Raw genomic sequence first — 16,299 nt, 5'->3', positions numbered from 1 at the left:
CTGTAATTGAACATATTTAGAAAAAAAAATGTAAACATATTCTATTTTTCATGCGGAAAACTGAATTTTACTTTGCAGATAAAATTTAAGATACATTTCAACTTCCCATAACTATACGGGCCCTGTTATGTTATAATTTAGTGACTTACGTTGTATTCCAATTAAGGCGACGAATATATCTTTAATGTCGTAGACATAAAAATACGAGGCAACTTCTTCGACACATCACCATCACAACTTATCGGGAAAGAACAAAATAAGACAATAAAAATATATTTATGACTCATATTACAGTTTCTTAATAAAATAAATTACACATTCAATAAATTTTATTACGTTTCTCAAAATTTGATACGGATACAGAAAGCAGGGAAACGATAAAAGTACATTATCGTTCGGGTAGTGCAAACCAACGTCGCCTTTACGATGGCCGTGAATGGATAAGAAATAAATTAAACGCTTCTAAAGTTACTACCTACCGTGGAATATCGTCCGCTACTAAACGATACATTTTCTCGGCAGGTTATATCGTGAATGTCACCATCGCACAAATTTCACCTATCTCGAATACAATAAAAACACCCTTAAACAAACAAGTGCGTACTCTTCTTAGATGATCTATATGCGTAGGTCGGCAGTTCGCTCACTTTCTGAGATTCAAGGCCATGTTTTAGTGGCATAAACTTAAGGATAGCGAATTATGAAAGTATTTTACTGCCCGTCCCTACGCTATGTGACCTCGATCACACAGTACAACTTCCAACCAAATGTAGCAAACGCCAACAAAATTAATAATGACCGACGCGACGGATGGAATATAAAAAGAAGTAAAACGTTGTCCACCGATTACATTATTTTTTCCACTGAAAATTTTCACACCCATTTTGGACACTAACATGGCAGCGTCGCGTCGACGAGATAAACTTATTATTGATCAGGCTCGCTGGATTTGTTTAAAAGTGCATCTTCATGATAAAAGTACATCGCTGATGATTGATAATACTACTCGAACAAGTTCATTTGATTTCTTATATGAAATAAATATATTTTTTATCAGGCACTCGTAACGTAATAATCAAACGGGATGTTCGCATTTCAAAATGTCGAATCCTGCATTATAATGCCGGTAATTACTTAAAACCGTAATAAGAAACTCGGATTTATCGAAAACTCGATCACAATAAAAATTAATGAGATTTTTCTACCAACGTCCACAGTACCCGATCAAATTAAATTAACGCGGCAGTTTCTTATTGCCGATATTTTAATTTCGCTTTCTCGGAATAATGTTATCGCTCTCGTGAGGGAGGAAAAGCGGGCGCAATTAAATTGGTAATGCGACCTTATTTGGCACTCGACGCAAAGATAGCAGCAATGACAAGCGTGTAGGTAGAATAGTTCGTCAGTGTTCGAGGGAACGCGTGACGGGCGCGGAACGCGGAATCCCGTAACGCGTAATGCAAAAGTCAGCTGTCGCGGAGCACGCACAATGTTCGCCATTTTAACACGCCTGCAGAATGTTATTAGGGCACAGACAGTTGCAGCCCCAGAGGGGAGCGCGGGAGCGGGGAAGAAGTAGTACCATAAATTCGGTAATAAATGTCAACCGCTCACAATGGGCTGGGAGAGGAGAGCGATAGCTGCCGCCCGAAAAGCGCAAATTTGCATTTTACGATTTTTGAAAACGCTTTCACGCGCCCAGGCAGAGCACAATGGCTGTTATTTTCGCCGCATGCATGTGTGCGTCGATATAATGAAGGGAACGATAAGGGCTGAAATCTACCCCCAAGACTAATACGTGGCATAAAGACCCAACTAATAGATGAGAGGGCCCCCATATCTCCGAACTTGGAAATCTAACAATCCTCACCACTGCCGATCTAAAGGATGCCATGGAACAGAAAAGCGGGAAGTTTGATTTCGGTAAGACGTAATAAATTAAACGTGCTTTGTTTATCTACAGGCCATACTTCACAAAATTACCATAGATTACAGACTTTTCAATTTTTTTAGTTTTGTACACTCGTTTGGAATTCGAACGGTGGTGTATATTCTAAGAAAATATGCCCTTAATAAACATCGAATGTTTAAAAGGGTAGAAAAGTTTGACGAATCCAGAATAGAACAAGTTTTTACGACACAAATAAAATAAACTAGAGAGCTTACACAATGAGCGCTGGAGAGCCGTGAGACACGAACGACAAGGATCAAGAAAAAACTTTCAAAGCTCAAAAGTTGGGCCGAGCGCCGAGCCTTGGGGGACGCCGCCGCCGGGACCGAGAGATCACGGGGAGTTCGGCTTTTATAGCTAAACTTCACTGTTTCCTTGGCGAAGGCAGAGACGGAGGCTGGCTCCAACTTACTCCCTGATCTAGACTACTGTATTTCAACTAATAATGGCTTCGTCGAAGTGAAATATCGAAAAAAAGAAAACAATTTATCGAAAAAAATAAATACAAATTATCATATAAAAATTGGGTATTACGTGATCTTATTATTAACTTAAGTCTTAATATTAACTTATAAGTCTTATTGTTTTAAAGTCGAAATTTTACATTCATTATATTATGAACTAAGTTAGAAGTAATGTGAATTCAAATAAGAGATTAAAGGCTGAAGAAAACTTAGCGTATGAAATCTGTTCAAAAGTTTACATCAGAAAAGTGTCGTACAACTTAATTAAAGGTTTATTAAAAAAAAAATGTTAATAAAAAACTGATAATATTTGGGATGAAAGAATTATAGAAATACAAATGTTTAAATTAATATAGGCCGAATGGTGAATGTTAAAGAGAGTATAAAGTGATCGCAGAGCGTAAAAGGTCCACTATCTCGGGTAAAATATCTGCAAATGTTATAAATGAATTTTAAATGTTTTACAAAATTGGTTTTGAAAAAAAAGTATCTTTAACAAAGAGTTAAATGCAAAATATAATGTAAATAGTTTACCACAGTTTTTTTTATTCCGGTAAGCAGGTACATACCTGAAGAATGGCGCTAGTAACCGAGAAGTGAAAACTTAAGAATTCAAAAAACCCTCTTTGTAAAGGTGAAGTAGTCATATGAAGTCGAAAATTATGCATTAGGAAAAAGGACTAAGTAAAAGTGTGGACGATAAACCCAACGGCTTATTACACAGAGTTTTCTCTTTAAGCGCGGAACTAAATAATGCCGACATCAAAAGCGGAATATTCGTCCTCCATAAAAGCAAGTGGAAAATGGTCACTGTGCGGAAGGATTTCCATCGCCGGGGGCGGGTCGGTTGGGGGGTGGGGGCGGCTACAGGAAGGAAATGGGCGCCGAGCCGTCCCTTTGGAAAGAGCGGAACGGCCAGCACTAAAAAGGCGAACCGAAAAAAACTCCAATAAAAAACCGGCAGAGTTAAAGGCGGGGCAATGTTTGTGTTGCATTCGCATATGTAGGCAGGCTCTCTTTTCTATGCTGGGCGCTTTCGTACGGACTGATTTAATGTTTTGATAAGGCTACCGATTCTTTTCAGAATATTCAATCAAACTGTGAGAGCGAAATCTAGTACTCGGGCTACAAAGAACTTTATTGGAATTATTCGACTCCACCAAACAGTATCACGATATTTTGCAAATTTAACTACATATAAGCTTTGACATTGGGATGCTGAGCAGACATTAAAAAAAGAAATCGTGTCCAATGTAAATTTTGAAAGTTTGAATATGAATCAGATTAGAGGTAGATAGGTATCAAAATAATTTTACAGTAAGGTCCATCGACAAACTATTTATTTTTTTAAAATTCCTTCACTGGGGTGCCCCGTGCCGAGGGAAACATTTTACATTCTTTTGAAACATGCCCTAAATACAAATTAAATCAAAAATGACTTTCAACATTTATCAAATATTATTACTTTGAACGTATTCGGCCTGATCAACTCGTTAATCGGTGCTCAACCCAACTCTATTACCCTCTTCGTGTTGGCAATTTCTCAATGAGATTTCTGATCGATTGTCTTTATGGATACTGGAAGTACAGAGGTTGCATGTACACTTCAATCGAGAAGTAGACCAATCCTCTCTAACTAAAAGTCGGGTTAATTTTTAATGGTTTTTGCAGCAGAGTGGAGTGTCTAATAACTCGAGCGATAATGCTTTGTGTCATAGGAGGTAGTATATAATTATTTTAATCCATTTAGTAGTAGAACCTTTATGTACATACGTTTGAAGGGGTAAAAAGCAAAAACGCTATTCATGATCACTGTTTTTAGGAAAACCAACAATGTCAGTAAGACTATTTCTTTTGAGATCAATGTGCAAATCGTGGTTAGAACAAGTAGCGAAAAGACAATTAATTTTAAGTAAAATATGCAAGTTGGACTTAAAAGAAACGGTCTTTTCGCTACTAGTTTTCCCAAAAACCGTAATCATGTTATTACCCAGTCATTCGCCTGACATACATAATATTATTTTGTTCGTATAACTCCACGTAATCCTCTTTACATGCTTAGTACTAGTGTAGTAAATAATGAAATATAGTTCCTACTACAGTCCTTTGTCAGCAAACAGCCATCAATCGCGGGAATGCCGTGGTAGAGTTTTTACAATCTCCCATAAGTTTACCTGAAACAAACAAGAGAACAGAACTTAGTACAATAAAAGATAACAGTTGCAAAAGCGGAGTAAGCGGAGTGCGGGCGGTGGCCCTTATCTTAACTGGGTGGGGACCTCATTACGTCCATTGTTGGGCTCCAAAATAGATAAGTTGAAACATAGTCGCGTAGATAAATCTAGACGCCATGCTGCAGACGCGGAAGAGGCCGTTTGTTAAACGCAGCATTAAATCCCCGATAGAAACATTTACACCCAAGTACGGGGTAGCTGTATTCTGTATCTATCGCAGAGCGCCGCTCGATACTAATAATTTACGATTAAACCAACAGAAGGGATAATAGCCAATGGGGGTTTGTAGTTTGTACTGCCGCTGCCGATGCACAACATCCGAGCAAATAAGGCACGTTACTTAATGTCTGCAATTTGTAACAAAAGTAAACAAGCATTCATTACGCCTTCACATTATTTCTGGGTACCACTACTATATTCGATCGCGCAACTGAAGATTAGTAAGGTACATTTAACCTTTTCTTCGGGAACTACACTGGCTACGTTTTCCACAGAGGGTCGAATACAAACACTGTTGTCTTATGTATAAGTCACTGCACAACTCTGCTCCGGAATATCTAAGGGAACTATGCATTCCAGATGAACTAGCTGACAGGCGTCTCACGCTTAGATCAGCTACGTCTACGGCGAGACGAAAAGTTATTATACCTCTACGCAAACAGCGCACTAAATTTAGTGAACGCGCATTTGCGGTCGCAGGCCCTATGGCATGGAATGCTCTCCCAGCAGAGGTGCGAGGCTGTGAAAGTGAAGTAATGTTTCGAAATAACTTAAAACCCACTTGTTCTCTAAATCATTTGAATTAATCCGTGGCACGTGACAACAAAATAAATTGTTTTAATTAAATTACAAATTTAAAAGCTTCAATTAAATTAATTTAACAATAGAATCACTATGTAAAGCGCCCTCGAGGTATTTTATTACGAAAATGGCGCTACATAAGTTATCCATAATAATAATAATAATAACCTTTTGCTCCCTGACGGTATAAATTTGTCCTGGAATAAGATGACTCAAATATGTATCTTTTTATGAGAATTCATTTGATGTAACAAATCACAATCGGCTTTTTTTGTTGTTTGATTATAATATTGATTTATCATAAATTTTTGTAAATTTATTATAGGTATTTGTAAATTTATTATAGGTATATATTTATATAAAAAAAAAAAAAATTATTTTGAAATTCCCTAGCGGTACAAATTTGTACCACTACTTTTTTTTCAATATTGAGTTAGAAAAAAAACCTAGATAAATAAAGAATTATTTTCAAGCTATAAATAACATAATTTAAAAAACTCTACTTAATATTTGTTCAGGAACCAACGGGTTGAACATCGTGGAATAAATTTTTTAGAGTATAAGTGTTCAAAGAGCATACCGAGAAATGCAAATAATGATCATATTTTATAGAATTTCACCAAATTTTTATTCTTTAAATTGCCCTCTAATTTGCATCGCATCTTTTTTTTAGGGAACAACCCGCTAAGCTTCTATATTGAGGCTGGTCAGCAAATGGGAAGGAGAGATATGGAAGGGAATTATGAAAAATAAACAACAACACCCAGACCAATTGAGGAAAAAAATCTTTGATTTCCTGAATCGAACCCGCGACGCCAGTTTCACAGTTGGTCATCTAAGCAACCGCGCCTCGACGCCTTTCAATATTTTTTTTATGATACTACAAAACAGATTACTTTTGTAAATTTGACCAAGTACAAGAGGTTTCGTCTTTTTTTTATCTGGTATTCGTTTCGTTTTCTTCGAGTGTACTTTCACCTTTTAAGTAAAAATAATGTAATTTATTAAACATGTTAGAAAAAAAAAACGTGGTATCAATAAAATTTTCGTATGTTTTCACGGCCACGGTATCATGCTTTCCTAAAAATATTTTCTTCCTATATTTCGGACTGCGTTGCAGCAAGACGATAGACGCTTTAATGTTATCCAAAGCGTCGGGGTCAAATTGTAAAAGCAAAAAAAGTTTGATATAAATGTATTACTGCCAGTGAAAAAATTAAGTACTACGGTAAAATTTCGAGAAACGGCGTTTCTCGAAAATGTATGAAAAAAAATGTAAAAATGGTTTTAATAAAAACAAACTACTTCGAAACGTCACAGGTCCATATGAACAATAACAAATCAACTGTAGCGTTGTTATGTGTTGTGATAGATATGTACGCGACCGATGTCAAAACAAGATAAATTCAAGCCATAATATTAATAAACTTATCCGAGTCTAACATTAAAATTAGTTTCTACATGCCTTCGCTCCTAAAGCTTGGGTTTCCTAGGACAGCGGTGCCCGTATCTTAACGGCCGTAGTGAACGGTGATGCGGTGGACAGACGTCGTAACGATGATTAGAGTGTGGTTTCCTAGGAAAACGGTGTTATCAACACCATTTAACACCGTTTCCCTAGGAAACCACTTTCTAGTCGACGTTACGACGGCTGTCCACCGCATCACCGTTCACTGCGGCCGTTAAAATACGGGCACCGCTGTCCTAGGAAACCCTAGCTTTACCCGACATTTAACTTACTTCTTATCAAATAAGGCTTTACTAATTTACCTTAAATATAAATGTTTTTTATACACGTGTTTTAGGGCTAGACGGTGAAACTTTGGAGGAACATTCCTAATGAGAAACTTTAAAAAAAATCCTAATAATTATTTTCCTAAAAATCTTTTTTTAATTTTTTAAAATTGAATATTGAGTAAATCCTTAATTTCTCGGACTAGCATTCCTTACCCAAACCTTTTCCTTTCCCAGCCGCCCTCCCCAGCCGCTTCCCTTGTCCGCATCCAGTGCGTATAGCTTTGTTAGTCAAATACGGGTTTTCTCTTATTTTTTGTAGGGGAGGTGCAGGGGTTTGTGCAAGGGATTTTAGTCCGAAAAATGAAAGATTTACTCCCTTTTCAAATCACAAAAAAAAAACATTTGTAAAATATAAATAAAATAAATGTAATATAAACCAAGTCATAAAAAAAAATGTGTCCCACCGACAAGTCTTTAGACTTAGTGGGTAACAAATTCTTATATGTATGTATTTTTTAATTATAAAATAAACGCTGCTCTGCAGCACTGAAACTGAAAGTCCCGGGATCGACTCCTGGCAGGGTGGACGTGAAATATTGATTTTGAAGGTTGTTTAACTTTAAAATTTCATTGTTTCTGGACCGGCACCTAAGGCGCACCCTTGACTTCGTGTAACAGCTGATAAAAATACGCCGCATTTGGTTTACCAAAGCAGCAATAAGTGCGGAAGCCGGAATTGTGCAAATTTTCTAGGACAAATTTCACGTTGATGCGAGTATCTTTAACGACATGAACATCGATGTATCGATGTTTTAGTTGGCGAGGTCGCATCCCTAGACGTGGCTAACCACGTAACACGAACTGGAGTTCGATGTGATAGTCCCTAGTTCCCAGGAACACACAGTTTGACTAGCGCAGACATTTGATTGATGGCTAAAGTATATAACTGTAGTAATTGCGTAAAAGTATTGTTGAAGCCTGAAAATTACGAAACTTCTTTTGTTAGAAGGAATAATTAATGTTCCCGGTTAATACTACAAAGTAACGAGTAAAGTACTCGTTGAATATTGTATACGCTACTTTGCGTTATTTAAACTTCGAACCGGTGATCAGAATTCGTGAGGATGTTGAAATAAAGTTAAATATCAGTAAAATACACGCCAACTTCTTTTTCTTCTTTTGCCGCTCCTACCGGAAGTTGGCGACCATCATTCTGAATACACGCTCTTGGGGCAGTATAATCAGCGTTGCCGCATCCAGCACACCGAATAGCTGTCTGAGATTTCTGAGCCATGATGCTCTTATCCGTCCCATACCCCGCCTGTCGTCTATCTTTCCTTCCACAATAAGTTGGAGAAGGGCATACTTCTCACTGCGGAATATGTGACCAAAGTTTGAGGCTTTTCTTCTTTTGACAGTGATCAGTAAATCCCCCTCTTTGTTGGTAATACTCAAAACCGCTTCATCGGATACACGATCAGTCCATGAGATTCGAAGCATTCTTCTGCACAACCAAAATTCGAAGAGCCAACTAAATGCACTATCCTATAGGGAATGAGTGCATTTGCATTTCGACATCTCCAAAATGAAGAATATGGGAGCGGGAAATAATACCGGCAAAACTCAAAAAACTTATTTTTGAAGAGCAATTTTACAAACACGCCTGCTCCATCAGTAAACTAACATTCACTAGCAAAAACAAAGGCGCAATTTAATGTCCACTATTCACTCACTTGCACCTCTTATTTTTAGAAATAACAATGGGAAAGCTGTTATTTCTTGCATTCTAGTTTATTTTTAAATTTCTTTTAAGGCCAAATAAATATTTTTAGTAATTATGCGGATTCCAAATATACATCAATTCTAAAACGAAAATTTTAGACTAAGGGCACGTAATTCGATATTATTATACTATCGCTTAGGTGTGACGTAAAATAATATCGAACTACCTAAGGTATTTAACACATTTTTATTATTAATTATTTTTATTAATGTCCACTTTTGAGAAAAAAAATCCTAGTTGAGTTGGAACTAACAGGCAGATAATTGGGAAGCTATTTTTTTAATTTTCTTTATTTTATAAATTTATTGCATAAATAAGTATACATATTTAATACCAGGGAATCTATATAAAAATAGTTAATTGGAAAATTAATATGGAGCGTCCTCTGGTTAGGATAGTCTTCATCTAACATGGCTCGGCCTATTCTAAGATGGAGATTTTTATGTTTCAAAGTATTGCATAGAACCCATACCCATAATGGGCTCTCCACATTGGTTCATTCTAAGCATTTTTAATTTATCACACGAATGAATAACGTGTTAAAATTATTAGACTAAAGAGATAAAGTATGACCTTTTTAGCTATTTCTTCTTCTGGCTGATATTGTTTTGTATTTTAATGTCCTAAAACGTAGTTTTAATCCAATTTATATGTTTTAACACATTTTATGTAGTGGCATCATTCTGGTGTGATTTTTTTTTAGACCGACAACCCAAAATGTCATTTGCAAGAATTTTTTTGTTCATAAGTAGCCGAGTTATTTTATGAGCACTTTGTATTAAAGAGGGAGAATTTTCGTATTTTGCTGTTAAATATTATAGATTTAAGTTGATTTAATCTATTCAAATTTTTTTTTTAAAATGTATTAGGTGATATTCTGCAAATGGGTAAAAAAACTGAAATATCTCCGGGAAAAGTTGCAGTGATAAGGACATTATTGAATAAAAGTAAATACACTCATCAGGAAATAGTCAAAGTTTTTTGCACGTTTTGCAAAAAACTGTCAGCAGGATAAAAAAATACCTACAGAAAGGGGGAAATTATGGGTATAATCGCGCTGGTAATTGTTGGTGGAAAAGGAAAATCATTCCCAAGAGTCAAAGGAAAAGAAATATTGGTTAAAATGGCGTTGACGAACCGCAAAGCCACATCTGTAGGTACCCTGTGACTAGCTTGAAGATGTTGGTATTCATGTATCATCAGTTACTGTCAGGTGAAGGATCTTTGAAAGTCGTCTAAGTAGTCCAAGGAAGAAACACAAAATTCCACCAGCAATGGCAAAGAAAACTACAATGGCTACAATAGGCTAAAGTTTTGGGGAATTGGACAATAGAAGACTGGAAAGACATACAATACATCTAATTGACAATTAAATAATTACATCTAATTTCGAAAAAAACGTTTTTATGAGTTGTAAATAATTTTGTAAAAGTTATTTTTTTAAATGTATGAGGGGTATCAAACAAAATTAACACCGTTATAAAACGTATGAAAATGCATCTTTTTCAATTCTTGTGTAAATGATTGACGTATATTTTATACTTTTTATGCACATTGACAAATCCATCTTTTCGGTATTGTACATAAAGAATGCAATCGAAGAAGACCAGAGAGAGCCGTTCAAAGCAGATTATGTCGAGCACTCTGTGAAACATCCAACCTCTGTTATGGTGTGGAGTGTTATATCTGTTCATGGCTCTGGTAGACTATTCTGTAGAAGGAAACCTTAATCATTTGCAGTTCATAAAAGTATTAGAAAATAAGCTTTTACCTCAAATAAATGCATGGTACGCCCAGAGGCGGACTGAATTTTTATGTAAGATGAGGCTCCCTGTCATGAAACAGAAAATGTCATAACATTTTTAGCAACTGAGGACGTCAAAACATTACCGGCACCAGGTAATGGTCCAAACATGAACCCCATAGAAAAGTAATGGGCAATAGTTTAAAACAAACTTTAAAAAGAGAGCATTAACAGTAAACAGCGGTTAATTGAAAAATTCATTGAAATTTGGTCAGCACCCCGATATCCACGATTGCTGTAAAACTCTTATAATGAGTATGCCCAAAATGTTAATAAATGCATGCATACAAAGTACTAATAGACTAACCTACACTGATTTGTGCCTTTTTTCTATCAATAAATTCTTACAATTAGAAAAATTGTGTTTTAGTCTAATAATTTGAACATGTCTGTCTGTAGTTTAACACGTTATTTAATAATATACTATACTATATTCACAGCGATTTAATTTAAAAATACGGTACATATATTTGATTTCCTGCAGGTCAAGATATTTTTTGTGTTTATTTAAGCATGTATACAAACATATAAATATGTATTATGTTATAGATGTGATTAAATAAAAATATATAGAATATTAATACGCTATATTGGACTACGGACTGAGACAAACAATATTTTCATGTTTTATAAAATGACAAGAAAACGGTATTCGCGAGATGGAATAAATTTATTAAAAAAATATTTAGAAGTTTTTTAGAAATGCACAACGATGAGTATGATTTCTTATTTAAAAAAACATATCTACATTTAAACATTAAATTTAGTTAATAGCTTTTCACAAAAAATAAAATTAATTTTAAAAAAACGTTCGAATCCTATCTACCCCAACTTGATTCCCATTTTCTAATATTGAGTTATTTACAGCTCGTTGAAAATGACCCATAAAATTGAATATTTGGGTAATCATAAAAACTGAAATACTTCTTTTACTAAAAAAATTAAAAATATGTATGTTTCTTTAAATCATTAAAATATGGGCGACCTCTGTGGTGTAGTGACTAAGACACTGACCTATGCACGGAAGGTTCCGGGTTCGATTCCTAGTGAGAACACAAAAAATACATGTGTTTTTCTCGAGCATGAATGTTCTGTGCTTAAATTTTAATTCACCACTGTTATTGGGCCTCTTGGCCTGTTGTGGTGCAAAAAATATTTTTTTAAATGTAAAATTTAAAAAATAATTGTATATAAATGGCAAATCAAGGAAGAGGACGCACAAAAAAAGCGTAGTTATGTGTAGAAACATTTTTTTATCAATATTTTATTAAAACCAGCAACCAAACGTTTACACGTTGATTAATAAAAATACAGCGATATTACTTAAGTTTATTCGATGTAAATTTATTTGTAAAAAAAAAACATTTTACGGTAGTTAAATTATGTAGGTCAACGAGATAATTAATTAACAGAATATAAACGAACAAGAATAAAATTAACATAACGAAGTTTATTTACCAAACATAATAAAATATCTAATCATCAATAAATATTGCAGTATGGGACACACAATACTTAAACACAAAAGTATGCATATACATAATATATATATATACGCCACGCGGAATACACTTCACATTACGCAGGTTAGGCCTTTGAGGTCACACAATTCATTCGTTGCGGAGAAAAACTAGCAAACTAAACGAAAGGGGGACTTTCTTTACACCTAAACGAATTTACGCGGCACTGAGCCCTAGTACATTTTTTACATTTTCGTAACTTTATTTACCTGCTCATCGGCTATAAATAGAAAAGTTCGTACGGTACATTTCACGTATTAAGAGGGGTCGACGGCCCGCGAGGAAAGCCACACGCACACGCACTCATTAACCAACCGACACATAGGTAAATAATTCATTATAATCACTAAAATAAAGGTTTTGTTAGCTAACATAGTAAAAAGGAAGAAAATATATTCACTCCGGTGACTTAGCGACGACGAATAAAACAAAAGATTCCTCCTTGTAGCGGGGTTGACATTACCGCTCATTTTGTGTATTTCTTTCAGATCATTATTGGCAAACGACAAAACACGGCATTAAGAACCGATTCGACATCTAGAACACACGCACACATTTACCGTGGGAGTTTACTTTTAACAAATCATTAAAGGAGTTATTCCATATCAAATCAACACAGGGTATAAACCGGACCACGTCAGAATTTTATGAAATTTGGTATAAAGGTTGTCCTCATGGAGGTGAAGAAAACTATTTTTTTTAATTTAAATTTTTCAAACGGTTTCAAAATAGCGGCTATCTAAATTTTCCCAAAATCCGCCAAAAAACGTAACAGAGTTATTTTTGAATCACCATAGGCTTTTCTCCTAATTGAGCTAGAGTTGTGTCATTTTACTCAGTTTTAAACGCTCTTTATTTTGATGTACAACATAACATACTTTGTTTAAAAAATATATTTTTGAAAAATCAAATTAAAAATTTTGATTGATGCAACCTTTATACCAAATTTAATCAAATTCTGAGGTGGTCAAGTATTTTATTTTTATTTTAGTGTGTTGATTTCCTACGGAATGATTCATAGAGATTTATTCATTAGGCATAAAATTAATCAAATAGGCTGATACTTTAATTCTCTTGTTTACGGACACAGACCCATCGGGACACAAGTCTGGCAATGTTGCGAGGGGTTTTTAGGCTGTAGTCTTGTAAAACGCACGCAAAATAAGGAAATCATACTATTTGGTCATTAAAAAAAAAATATTTTTAAATGCGCAATAGTAAAAAAATAATAATAAAAAAAAAATTTTTAGAGGTATTTTTGTTAAAAAATATACTTTAAAGTTTTATGTAACTAAAATATAATTACCGGTAAGGGCAGGTATGAAGCTAATAAAAACGTAAATAATGTATTGTTAGAAATGGAATATTACAACCAGAATTATCTTTTTTTTTTAAAAGAGAACAGAATTTTAAAAAAAAGGTTTTAGCTAAAATATTTCAGTAAATATATTTTTTTAAAGTATTACCGAAGGCATAATTTTACGTATAAATAAGGGAAAATGTCACAAAAATGTATGTGATTTAAAATGCTTGTATTTCTTTTCAAAAACAAAAAAATTAGATTTTGCTTCGGCCACATTCATGTTCAATTTATTATCTTCACACTATTACAAAAAAATTGTTCAATACTTAGTCTTTATATGAGAAACCAGATATCTAAGTTTAGTCTAAATTTGAAATGGCGTAATCTGCCGGTCTAAAAGTTATTTTATTTTAGTTACATAAAACTTTATGTTTTTATTATACGATTAAAAAAACGTTCGTTTTAAAATGGCAAAATTGTATTAATTTCTCATTTTGTGTGCGTTTTACCAGACTACAGCCTTAAAGAATCCGATAATTGGTCTATGAAATTGTAATTTGGTTGTACATAATCAATTTCAACAAGTTATGGCCTACGACAGTGGCTTATTAATATCATTATCTGCACAGTACTTATGTATGTGCTGCACTAATATTATCATGTTTTGTTTTACAATTATTATACACGTATATGTATTATTTCATATATATTTTAGACATCACAAGCATAATTTAAATAATGTAAATGAATGCCTCGACACCGGTTGTGCCGAAAAAAAAAATATGTAAAGAATGAAAATATATATTTTTCAATCCCAATTTAATACCCAACTAAAAATCGATGCCCTGTTTGTATGTCACGCTAACTTGTTAAATTCTTACTGATTAACATCAAATTTACAATCGAGTTTGGACAGTAAAAAAAGGCGTAAGATTTTTACAGCTCGCGATAAACTTGTGTAACGGTTCAATTTCTGCGCGGCAACAATACAACGTAAATCATTTGGGTTCATTTGTTTCTCATTTTATATCCAGATAAGATTTTGCGACAATCAAAGATTACATTTATAACCCAAAGTGAACGGTTTTAGGAAGTAAGAACTTTCAGAAAAGCGATCGGTTATCAGCATTAAGTTTAATAATGGAACTACAAGAAAATGAGTAATGTACCTTTCCAAATTATTTGATGATGCAATAAAACTTGTTGATAAAAAAGCAACGATTAATTTATATTTTAATATAAATTTGCACCGGAGGAAAAATATTTTTGAGAAGGAAATATGGAAGTCTAGGCATTTACAGGACTTTTGATCTGTCATTGGCTGGTTTTAGTGGCCACTTTACACACTGTGACATTAACAATTCTGCCTATGAAACATCCACGTTTAATCAAATCTTCCATCTGTTGAGCTAAAAGCTTTATTAATGTGGGTGATATTTACTGGCTGAATTATTTCACCTACTAGGCAACGCCTGAAAACAATTTCTCAATTTTTATGCTCTTCATACCAGATAGTTTAATCAACAGTTTTTTGAGTATCTCCAAATGTTTGTAAACAGGCTGGATTTCCTCCCTAAGGAGTTAATAAGATCTAAAATCAAAAAATATTACTTCTCAAAAATGTTTTCCTGTTTCAGCCATTGATAGCAACTTTAAAAAAATACATTTATATTTCATCATTTCATATTTTTACAACCACAATGACTACAGTGGTTAGATAAAAAATTCGTAGAATGGACTTTTTATATAAGCAATTTAATGGCAGTTTTTAAATGTGGTATAAAAATAAAATAAACATGTGTCTCTTTTCAATTTGGTATTTTGTTTGTTTTTCTTTAAAATAACTAATTCAATACAAAGACAAAGAAGAAAAACAATTTTTTCCTTTATACAAGGCGTGGATTGAACCTACAACCTATGGTTTCGTTGCACCGCGGAGGCCGTCTGGTGAGTATTCTTCTGCGCACCCCTTAAAGTTTTTGCCACCGACCGACACTGGTCATAATGTATTATTTTTTGTTTGTGAAGTAAACAAAATAAAATAAAGTAAACATAATAAAGAAAATAAAATAACAAGAGGTCGGTGATATGATCGCGTCGAAACAGTATGGCGAAGCCGTATCCTGTAAATTGGTTTTAAATCTATTCGGTAAAGCTGTAAATTTATAGTGTCAATAAAATATTTATACATTTATATTTATCACGATAAAAAGCTTTTACCTTACACCGCAGATTGCCGAGTAGGCGTTGTTTACAGCAACAAAAAACAAGTCGGTCTAATGAAATCTGTTGGCAAGGAGAGTGACAGACTCACGATCACGCCCGTCATACAAAAGAAATGTGGCGAATGAATAATTTGTTCGCAAACAACAATGTACTCGATATTTTTAACACAGTGCACTGACCTAGTAAAATGTAAATAATATTTATCGAGACTAACAAAACAATATTGTGTTTCTGTTTGTCGTATTGCAGCGGATCGGTTTTGATTGGATCAACTTGGTGAACAGCCTCAACATCAGCCGTTATTTTATAAAAACAATATTCAGCAGTATTATCATACAAAGTTTTGGCGATTGCCTATATATATATATATATATAAATGGCAATGTTCGTATATTGTATGTCCACTATGGATTAAATAAATACTGTGCCGATTTACGCCCGTTTTTTAGAAAAAGGATCAATAATTTTTTTTTTTT

The 16,299-nt window shown here is 34.2% G+C and overlaps 1 protein-coding gene across 3 annotated transcripts in view; it reads right to left on the bottom strand.

The window, feature by feature from the left end:
* Window positions 1-16,299, bottom strand: part of LOC148281955 (uncharacterized) — a 375,794-nt gene that overhangs the window by 307,510 nt on the left and 51,985 nt on the right. Inside the window, exon 1 of one of the 3 annotated variants that reach the window (XM_088225820.1) lies at window positions 15,818-15,860. The exons of 1 other annotated variant lie outside the window; for it this stretch is intronic. The gene's annotated coding sequence lies outside the window, so the exon portion shown is untranslated. Of the gene's footprint in view, window positions 1-4,512; window positions 4,592-15,817; window positions 15,861-16,299 lie in introns of those variants that run through there. One more of the 3 variants, XM_088225819.1, reaches the window with a different exon arrangement.

Source organism: Micrasema longulum, unplaced genomic scaffold (assembly GCF_059751315.1).
Source record: "Micrasema longulum isolate JH-2025_06_02 unplaced genomic scaffold, ASM5975131v1 h1tg000389l, whole genome shotgun sequence".
In the NCBI taxonomy this organism is placed as follows: domain Eukaryota; kingdom Metazoa; phylum Arthropoda; class Insecta; order Trichoptera; family Brachycentridae; genus Micrasema; species Micrasema longulum.
The sequence above is the reverse complement of the archived record's forward strand: the minus strand, read 5'-3'. Positions and strand labels throughout refer to the sequence as shown.